We start from the raw sequence: 9430 nt of genomic DNA on the forward strand, positions 1-9430 counted from the left end.
TGGCCTCCTGAAATAGTCGTAATGATAGTAATCAAAATACTTAACGATAGTAAGCACTAATGTCCTGTGGTACAAGACATTAATGAGATCTGTTCCCAGATATCGTGTGTAATGTTCTGGAAAGGCAGACTTGGAGCAGACAGGTGCAGGCAGGGAGAGCTGAGCAGAGCAGGGGAACTGAGAACTCGTCTGGGACAAGGGAAACTTGGCTGGCTTAATGCTAGCGAGAATGTGTCCCAGGGTAGATACCACTGCTTTCTATAAATAAAGCAAGGGCATAACACTAGGGAGAAAGAAGAGCTTGTTAAGCTAAACAGCAGAGTTGGCAGCAAAAGAAATAAAGGGCCATGAATCAATTAGAACAAAGTTTCTAATCAGAGGCAAGAGGTCTTGAACAATACATCACCGCGTGTAAAGGCAGCTGGGGTTAGGGCTGTGTTGTCATCCAGCGGTCCCTTTGCAGACTGTCATTGCAGGTTACACCCTCTTGAGTGCCCTCTAAGGCTAGCGGTGGCTAAATCATTTTGCCCATATGCATTGAAAGTCTCCTGGAGGCTAAAAGCTCTGCATCCCCCTGGGCCCAGCACTGCTTGGGTTGAGCAGCTTCTTGCTTTTGCTTGCACCTATGCCCCATCAGAAGTGGCTGATCAGCAGCTGAGGTCCTGAGGGAGAGCTCACTTCAGTGGGGTGGCAGTGGGCCATCAGGACCAACTGCCTAGCAATATTCATCAAGACCCACTTTATTTTAAATGACTTGAAGAGGGGGAGGTAGTGCTCCACCACCCACACTTGTACAAAGCAGCTTTTACTGACAACCAGGCTAAACAGTGGCTAACCCCCACTGACTGGCAAGGAACCTGAGCTCCCAGATCTCAAGTCCCCTTTGGCTCCTGGTGCCTATAAATCATGACTGGCACTGCCAAGTACTGTTGTTATGCAGCCCCTTACTGTGTCTAGCCCAGATTTCTTAACTAATTTTTGATGGGTCTCATTATATTTTGAATGGGGATTATACGTAATGTTTGCTGACAACAGCAGCAGGGGACAAGACTTAAAGATGCAGTGGATTCAATTTAGTACCTTTCTCCTGTTACTGTACTATCATGCTAATTAATTTTATTAAGTGAATAATTGGAACAAGGGAGATGCATGAATCTGGGTGAAGACTGTGTGCAGACAGTGGCAGCCCAATGTTGCATGATCTGATATTGTGGTGGGGGGATCATAGTCCCTACAGTCATCTTAGGACTGTAGCTCCCCTTAGACTATGTGGAGAGCAGCAGCAAGCTGAGTGGCTGCCCCAGCACATCTATACTACTGCAGCCTCAGAGATGAGAGTTCAAAGGCAATTAATGGTCAAAATGAGGTTAGGCAAAACAGAAACATCAGCAATGTGTAAATGGTGGTGGAAGGAGAGTTCCTCAAACTGTATGCCACATACCTGACTCTCAATTTTTCAAGCTATGCTAACAGTTTATTTTTCTTTCCCTCTCATTTCATTCAGTTCTACTTCTGCCTGGGACTTCAGATTGATCATCTCCTCTTCAAATCATTATCCTTAAAAAACATCTGAAACTTAAGAACTTGGTTCCTGTCTGGCACAAACAAACAAACAAACAAACAAACAAACAAAATAAATAAAATAAAATAAAAATGCACTTAAAATGTGGATGAGGCACCTGAATCTGTTGGATGAACTACCAACTTATCTAATATCCTGGATAGGCTCATTAGTTTCCAGCAGATTGGCAAGTATAATAATCAACTTGTCCACACTGAGACTGGAGCATGAGGGAAGATGTTCAGGGTCGTTGTTAAACCCAGCCCAAAGGACTTTACAGCACAGGCAAAGACATAATAAGCTTCAGTCTGCAGAGGCTGCGGCGCTGACTCCTGGGCCATGGTAAAATAGAAAAGCACTGCATTCAGGTTGTGTACTTGTGAGAAAGGAGGGGGAAGAGAGCACGTTACTTCCCTTTGGAGAAAGACTATCATTTGCGGCTCTTCCCTTGCTCTAGCAGACTGCCCGCTACTTAAATGCCCCACTGACTGCACCATGTGTGAAAGTGCAAATGCTCCCCACGAACAGCCACCACAGTCACCCAGGGACACATCAGGACTAAACCCTGACACCAGGGATCTTCTCCTACCTCAGAGTGGGAAGGGTGCTTACATCTTGCGGCTTGGCAGCCACCTCTGCTTTCCACTGGGATGCGGCTTCCATCCCCTCTTCAATTTCTTGCCTCTCGGCAATGAGCTCTGCTGTGACACAATTGACTTCAACATCCCTCTTTAGAAACAGAGCCTTCTGGAGTGTATTTGTAGAGCTTTACAGAGTCTTGCTGGGGGCCTACCAAGTGAACAAGTCAGTAAAGGCACACAGCAAATCCCTTGTGCTTGCATCGAGCCAAGTCAGAGCCAAGTCAGACAATAACTTTTTATCTTAAAGCTGGCCAAAATCTCAAGTTCTATCCCCTCGCCCTCACAGTGCAGGCATACACTTACATCAAGGCCACAAACCAGAACAGAAGTGTGACAGATTTAAGTCCCTATTTAGTCAAAGTAAACCACTAAGACATCCTTGGGCCATACTAGGAGCTACTGTGACCCAGGGTCCCATCTTGCCAATGCACCAAGGAAGCGTAAAGTGGGGAGAACCTCTTCAATCGGAGTTGCAGTGGGGCTGGGCAGGACCTGCCCCATCACAACCTGTAAGGCTGGTGGGACACTGACACGTAGGTCTGAACAGCTCTTGGAGTCTTTGACATCCATGGAGCTGACTAGATCAAGCTGGGAAGTGTGTGAACTGCAGCCAAGTCTCACTCAGGGCTTCGTTATGGTGGAATTGGTGCCTGTTGACTGAAATGAATAGTGAGTTGCCACACATGGGCTTGTGTGTGACAGACTTGCCAGATATGGGCCTCTCCTCCAGAAAGGTCTAACCTTGTGTGGTGTTTTTAATAGAACATAGAGTAAGTATCCTGGTTATCTCTAGGTATTTAAAGACGTGCCAAAGTTAGAAGATTAATCAACTTTAAAGCTGATAAACAAAAATAAACACCTCAAGAGGTCATCGTGGCCCACTCAAGCTCTGTGGTGGTCAAGGAGTTACTGCCTCTCTTTCTCTTTCTCATGGTTCAGTGAGGTGTAAAGTGATGAGAACATGAAGCATGGGTCAATATCTACAGTTATGTGGGACAAATATGGGCAAAGGAGAGTGGAAAAGGAGCTGAGCAGGTGCTGAGGCATGTCCCACTTTCTGTACAAAGGAAGGAGTAGCTGAGGTAGGACACACAACATGTCACAAACCAAACAGGTCCATAACTAATGATGCTATTGTAGAAGACTTGGAACTAAGTTTTATTTCCTTAACACAGCATGTTTTTCTTCTTCAATTTTATTACTGGTTTGTTACCTTGTTCTCATCATGAATTACCGCTTTTGTGTTGCTCTGTGTATAAAACTAAAACATACATATTCTGACGTACAACTTATTTTGAGGGAAGTCCCCACGTAGTAATGTGGCTTGGCCCAAATTTGAGCAGACATTTTGAATCTACTGCATGCTTGGCTTCCTGCACTCGTGACAATGCTGCACCTGGCTGAGGGGGCTGGATGTATGCACTGTACACTGAGAGGGCAGCATTTGATTTAAGAGTTAAGAGGTTGCTTTGATTTAGGGAGATAATGCAGTTTTCTGGGATTCTCTGACATATGAATAGGCAAAAAGATTTGTTCAAGCTCGCGGATGATGGAGATGTGAATGACACCTTTGCCTTCTTCTTCCCTAGGAAAATACAGAACAGTCAATCAAATCAACCAAAACGTTAGCCAGATCATGATTTTTTACTCCCTGTTTACTCATCTGTATGTGGTGAAATAGCCCTTGGCTTCAGCAGGCATTTTGCCCTTAGAAAATACTTCATAATCAACCCTCTCTATAAAACTGGTAAAGAATGGTGTCACACAAGAATATGCAGAAAAAGATGAAGGTAACACAGGGCTGCCTACCTTTCATACCCCAGTATGTGAGAGAGGAAAGCAACTCCTGTCCTTTATTCCTTGCAGAAGGCAGGCTGAAGGTGACCGTTTTTCTTTCCCTTCCCTTGGGACCAGAGATAGGGACTGACCAGATGTTAGTAGTGTTGATACTACCACCCAGGCCATGCATGACACAGTTGTAGGTCTCCTTGGTTATCCTTTGTTCCAGACTTGAGCTCTCTCTGCTGGCAGGTAACACCACCAACATGGCACAGTATTTGTGTCAGCCAGGAAAAATTATTGAATAGAGGTGTTTTTAAAAAATTCGTGTTACTTATTTGCCAGCAGAGACTGATCAGGCAACAGCTTTCATCAGGTTCCCTTTGATAATATTTCTAGTTACTGAATTTATGTTAGAACACAATCATTTAATTCTTTGACCAAGTCATAAGCTCAATAATGCTGATGTAAATTGAAAGAGAAACCATTTTATTCATTGGTGTTACAATCTTGTAAGTTAGAAGAGCTGAGGCAGGGTGCATCTCCTTGTCTCTAGTAGGTTTTTCATCAAAATACTGAATGCAGTGATGGCTTGTGAAAAGTTCTAAAAAATATATGAATTGTTGACAGAGAAATTTTAGTGTTCTGATTTTTATCATTCTTTGTTGATTTCAAAAGCAATTGCACTACTTGGAAAAAATTTATGATGCAAGGTAATTTCAGTGGGTTTTTATATTTCAATTTTTCTTTTAGATTTAAGATTAAGCTAAATAGAAATGAAAGAAATCGGCTTTTTTTAAGAAAGGCTATGTTGCATGTTTTCAAACACATCAAGAATTTGCTCCTGGAATCAGACCTTGCATGAAAAAATATCAGCTGTAGTGATGATTTTCTTAATACATCACTTAACCCTGATAATAGTAATTACATGTGGTGCATTGTCATGGCATATAATTATACGGCTGTGCTTGGTAGTGCATGATAGCAAAGATGAGAAAGGACTATACATACACAAAGAAAAGAGTCACTCTGGCACTTTCAATGCCAAAGGGATTTTGGTCTGTGTATTTACAGAGATTACTTACTTTGAAATGTGTACAAAATGAATGGATGCCTTTATTTATTTATATACACACATGTATATCGATACACATATGGCCAGGGCTCCTTTTGAGGAAAATTTAGATGAAATAAAGACCAAGGGAATATAAAACAGACCTGTGCAGCTTCTTGACTAGTTGGTGCCAAGATTATACTTTAGTATATACTTTAGCACACAGGGGCCAGGCAGTAAACAAATTGTACTATATCTTGCAATGAAGAGAGGCATCCAGGAGGTAGATGTGTTTTGCAACAAGAAGGTTCAACCCACAAAGTATCAGCAGGGCAGTCATTATATACAACTTTTCTCTTAAGTTTAAAATTAATGTTTAAATCTGAAAACTTGAATTTTTATAAATCCACAAGGCCAGATCCTGATAGGCAAGAATCACATATATTTTAATCAGTATAATTCAGTGTGTGATGGTCTCTTGAACAGATCCTTCCTTATGAATAATGCTGCAAAATGGCTACAAATTCTGGAAGTCTCAAATGTCAGGACAGAGGCCTTTGAAGGCAGGCTGCAAGAGAATGGTCCCAAAATGTGCAAAACTAATGGGCATGTCTGGTATGTTGCTGATTCTTCTGAAGAGAGGTTCTGTTGGAAAAGAAATGCTGCCAAAACACGTGGAAAAGACACTTTTGTGCTATTTTGAGAAGACCCACAAACAAGTCAGCCAGATGTAAGGCAGCTAGACAAGTAGGTTTGGACAGCAATTCCGATCAAGCTAGTCGATGCATGTATGTGTCAGAGCTCCGTGGTATATAAATAAGTACCACAGTGGTAGGCACATTACAATTGAGCAGTGGATTAAGTGGGCTCACACATGAGCAGCAGCTGCACACACTCAGTTTCCCAGAGCTGTCCTAAGCTTTCTGGGGCTGAATCAAGCAGTTGTGCACATGTGTGTCATATTACTTCTTTGGGGTTGTTCTGTCTTTTTATTTTTATTGACTCCAAATTATCTGCTATAAATTTTAATTTTGAAATGATGAATCATCTCACTGCCTTCTACAATGTGCCTTCCCCCTGTTGCAAGACAGATTTAAATTCAGTCAATGTGAGCCATCTGTAGAAATGTAGCAAATACCCAATAAATGGTTGGTGCCTACTGACATCTCTCCGGTTTGATTTTATTTTCTGGGATGCCTCACTTTATGCACAACACGAAGTTTACACAGAGCTGTTTCACATATACAGGAAAACTGCTATTCAGTCATTCCTGCTCTTTGTCCTAAATTCTTTAGAAACACTTTTATTTCTGAGAATTCCTTGCCACTCTATTCCCCATATAGTTTCCTTCTAAATTTAAGGATATGGCAAGTCTCCTGGCAATCTCTGGTCAGCAGGGAGAGCACATCAAGGAGTTGAGCTCTGCGGTGCTACAGCTACCTTCCTGCCATAGTCACAGTGGTGTTCCCCTGGCAGATTCGGCTGTACCTAGGAAGGGTCAGAGGCTTTGGGGCTTACCCTGGCAAATACTTCTTCCACTATGCAAAGCACTGCCCAGTCATGCTAAGACCCTTATTTGGGTAAATAAAACCCTTCTTTGCTGCATGTAACACCTTGGGGAAATAAATTCAGCCTTAAAGATTTAAAATCAACTAAAAAATATACATATACATATACATATACATATACATATACATATACATATACATATACATATACATATATATATAATCAGTTCCCAAAATGTAAATGCTGCAAGCAGAATCTGAGGTTCAGCATTAGATTTCCTTGATTTTTTTTTTTTCAAAAGCTGCCCAACTTGCTTGGTGCTGTCCTTTACACACAGTTCCCAGTCCCCTTTTTGCATCTGTGTGTGCATGCGGGTGTGTCCACTGTACGTCCACAGAGATACACAAATTTTATCTTCATCCAAACTGCAGAACTGTGTATTTTGTTTTATTTGCACCACAAAGTATGAGTTCCCCTACGAAGTCAGCAAAAGTGGTGCAGAGCCCCGTGCTTGTATCTGGTTTACTCTATTTAGTTATATGTAGATTAGTTTTTGTTTGTTTGTTTCTCTGCTAAGATACACACAGTGCTGCTATTTTTTATGATTAATTTTTCTTAAAGATGTTTAGCCAATATAGCTCTGGCCTGTCCACTCCGTATAGTGAAGGCATAAACTGCCTAAGCCAAACTCTTTTTCTGCTTGCTTCAGTTCAGCCTGTCTGCATAACACACATCTGGTTTTGTTGTTGTTGTTTGTTTGTTTGTTTAAATATATATTTCACTGATGCTCTGCTCAGACAGAGTGGCGAGCTCTGTGCACAAGTATGTCATCAAGGTCCTTTCCAGATCTATTTGCAAATGTGGTTGTCATTCTGCGTCAGCAAATTACCTTGAACCATATGGAACTGACAGAGAGCTTCTCATAATCTCCAAAGATCCTGACATCTTATTGTTTGTTTCTTACCAGGCATAAGATATGGCTCTGGAGCTTAAAAAGGAAAAGCACTAAAATGTAATGAGAATTTCACATGGCAAGTCACTGTATGCCATTTGCATGTCACATTATTTCACAGACCAGAAACTCTGTTTTAAAACTCTCTTCATGGGAGCTACATGCCTACATGTGAAGTGCTTCTTGTGCTCTTCAGTCTGAGCTGCACCTTCTTTGGAAACAACTAAGCACAGTTCCACTAAAATAAATAGGGTTATACTGATTGCTACTAGTTAAACATCTGCTCATTTTTTACATAAATAAATGCAAACAACTGAGTTCCCTGGCCTGGTCTGTCCATTTTGTGACATAAGGTGAAGAGCTTAAGGATGGGTAGAAAGCATGTGGAAGCAGTGGTTGTGAAGGAATTCTTTTTCAGAAGAAAACTGGGAGAAAGCCCACACCTTCTGCAATGTTTAATCAAGGTACTCTCTTGCCACACTAATTTGTACCTGCAATGGGTGTCTCAGGTAAAGGACTTTACCCAATGATAGCAAATTTCCAGTAAGACATGTACACATATAAATGTGAAGAGAGAGAATGAGTGCTTATTCATATGTGTGTTACATGTGTCAGGAAGGTCAGAAGAGATTACAATCATTTGTTATAAACAATAAAGTATAACTACAGCAGGGAAAGAAAACGCTGGCAATGCCTGCTTGATCTGTTCTTTCTTTCTATGAGACCTTAGTGGGTCTTGACTGACTGCTTTGTCCTCACTTATTCTAGTGTAACGCCATCAGCTTCTCTGGTCCTGGACCAATCTACCTGAGCATGCCACTAGCTGAGTATTGGCTCTTATGCTTTATTTTACAGATGTGATGCAGAGCAGAAACAAACTGATCCTGAGGCCAAACATGTGGTATAGATTGTGGATCAGTGATGAGGAGAGCACCTTCCAATTGCTCTGGTGGTTTCTGGTAAATCTTTGTTTTCTCTCTCTCTCCTTTTTTTTTTTTTTTTTTTTTTAGTCATTATGCTAAAAGCAAATACAAAGATTATGAACACATGCACTCCTATTCACATCCTGAGCAGTGAACCAATAGCCTGAGACATTTCTTAACACTGGTGAAAACTGACAGACTATTGATTGCTTTTTTATGACACAAATGTTTTGACTCTAGGCAGACACAGACGTCCTGTGGTGTCCTGTGCTGCACAGCCTGCACTGGTGAGTGTGCCTGCAAATTCATCAAGAGCTGCTGTATTGATGGCAAAGGCAAAGTTTTGATTCATGCATGTGTTTGGGGATTTTTTTCTTCCTCTGACTGTTTTTGAAGCTAACCACAAAGTTTCCTGTACAACTTGAACTTGGTGTTCAAAGCATGCCCCAATGTCATTTTTGTTACCCAGTGTGTCAAAAGCAAGCTTAGTGCGTGCATCCTCGCTTTCCTCTAATGCTTGGCTCACAGTTTCAGCCTCCATCAGTGATGGGGGTCCCTGCTCCTGGTGTTCAAAGCCACATGTGGGTCTCTGCTGGTACACAGCAAGAGGTTGCCACAAGTTCGACAGCCCCAGATGTGGTATTTGGGGCTCTGGAACTCATTGCTTCGCAATGTCGTGGGGATAAAGAATTTAGCAAGGTTCAAATTTGGGCTCAGCACTTCATGAAAACAGGATTCTTCAGAAGTAAATTAATCAAAAAAACATTTGGAGAGGCTGAAAAGTGCCAAGTTTTGAAGATTTAAGCCAGTCTTTATGAATAATCAAGACTTCTCTGAGGGGAACAATTTATCCTGCCAGAAGTTTTTTGCAAACGCTCCTAAACCACCACTGTGAGAAGACAACCAGTGGGGTCAAGCTAAGCTGACCACTGGCCTGATTGATTTTTAGGTATCAAGAAATGAAAAATAAGGTTAAGTCAGAGATTTATCCATTATATATAACTATGAACA

This window comes from Aythya marila, assembly GCF_965140915.1.
Source record: "Aythya marila genome assembly, chromosome: 5".
NCBI lineage: Eukaryota > Metazoa > Chordata > Aves > Anseriformes > Anatidae > Aythya > Aythya marila.